Source organism: Montipora foliosa, chromosome 13 (assembly GCF_036669935.1).
Source record: "Montipora foliosa isolate CH-2021 chromosome 13, ASM3666993v2, whole genome shotgun sequence".
In the NCBI taxonomy this organism is placed as follows: domain Eukaryota; kingdom Metazoa; phylum Cnidaria; class Anthozoa; order Scleractinia; family Acroporidae; genus Montipora; species Montipora foliosa.
The window spans coordinates 14,641,976-14,643,988 of NC_090881.1; positions in this window are offsets into that span (position 1 = coordinate 14,641,976).

The following is a 2,013-nucleotide window of genomic DNA, read 5'->3' on the forward strand; positions in this document are numbered from 1 at the left end:
AGTCTGGCCAAAGTTTTTCGAGTTTACTTGGATCTAATCTGTGTTCAAATTCTCTAATTTTGCTCATCCAAGTCTCTTTTGGCCTTTTTGTGTTGGATTTGAGCTGTTTTACAGTTGTAAGCCTTAAACAACCATTTCAGATAATTCTATGAGCAGTAGGTCATTTTTAAACTGTTGGGGAAATGCATATCTCATAAAGAGAAAAATAACACGAGTCTTATCATTCACAAACATTATCTGTCAAGTTTCTTGCCAATGGTAGTGGTAAAACTATCACCAGTATGCTCCAAAAAAACAATACACAGAAAACTCCTTGCAAAGCACCATGGCGTAAGTCAAATTGCTAAGAATGTGAATACTAGAAGCATAAGCTACTTCCTCTAGCGAATATTTTAGGTCGTAGTACATTTCTGACTACAGATCCTTTGCATAAAAGGCGCCTACATTTGAATAACAACACTTGGTACATCCTTAGCCTCACATTCATGTTTCAAGACAAAGGAAATTTCGCATAAATGTGAGGCTAAGGATGTACCGAGTATTGTTATTCAAATTTAGGTGCCATTTATGCAAAGGGTCTATGCGGCTATGAGAATGGTGATATGTAACTGAAGGGAAGAAAATCTACTGCCTTGATGTTCCCCACTTAACCATGCCGCAGGTCACGCCAATATGTCAGCCATCAGTTGGTCAATATTAAGGTCATCACTTAGTCGATATGAGGGCTCTCATTTGTTCAATATGTTAGTCATCACTTGGTTGATGATACGACAGCCTAAAAATGCGGTCAGATGTAAATCTTATTTCTGGTGGTCATGCGCTTATCTATACAAGCACAAAACTTACCTTAGCCGTTTACAGGCATGCCACTGAAACAAATATTTCAAATAAACGTAACAAAGTTCAATATCCCGACTGGCAGGAGGCAGACCAGTTGGCTATTTACAAAGTGTGCCCAAGGATTTAAACTCGGGACTACCCAGAAACAAATCCCGCTGGCGGCAGGGTGGACGCCTTGAACGAGTGACCTCCGGATTACGACACCAGCGCCCTAGACCACTCGACCTCGCTGCCTCCTTGGAGTAAGGCTTCTACTTTAAGACAGTTTGTCGCAAACTACTGATATGTCTGTTGTCACTCGGTTGATATGTCAGTTATCACTTGGTGGTTATGTCAGTCCGCCATTACAGATGTCGATCAAGATGTCAGTTCTCTTACACTTGAACACTTGGTGGTTATATTACTTGAATGTGAGTCGATGTCTGTTCGATGTGTTGGTAGTCACTCTTTTCTCGGATGATGTGGGATTCAGGTTAGGTGCAGTCGACAGACTAGCAGCAGTTAACAGTTGGTCTGGAACTGATTGAAGTGATTTACTTTTCGGTCAAATCAATTTCAATTTCAATCAATTTTATTTCTATTTCTTGTAACAAAAAAATTAAGTTTACGTTGACCCGCAGATAGCAGCTATTCGAGGCAGGTCAATCATCAACAAACTTAAGTTACAATATTAAGTAAAGAAAATTACAAACTAAATATTTAGACATTGTTAAATTATAAAGAAAAGCATAACTGGTAAATGCATCAATAGTTGTACCAATCGTTCAACGCTGCTGATTGGTTGATGCCCACTGCATTTCTATTTTTCATGTTTACTGTCAAACCTTCCTTTATTATTTGCTCTTATTTGTTTTACTTACATAATTAGTGCCATGAGGTTTTTTTCAACTGAATATATTTTCGTTGGCTATGCCATCCATCTTCGAAATAAATGATATGTCCCCCTGTTAGTGTTGTAGTCATAGTTAATTAGGCATAATTATCTACCAAAACAGACTGAAATTAATGCTCGACACTGAAACTCCTACATAAGCTTTTTGAACAAAGTGAACTTGTGTCTTAACAAAAAATTGTTCTTCTCAAATTTCCCTTCAAGTTGCTCAAATGTTTTACTAAAATTGATCAGTTGGCTTGCTAATCTTTGCAACAATATAGAATACCTATCTTGATAAT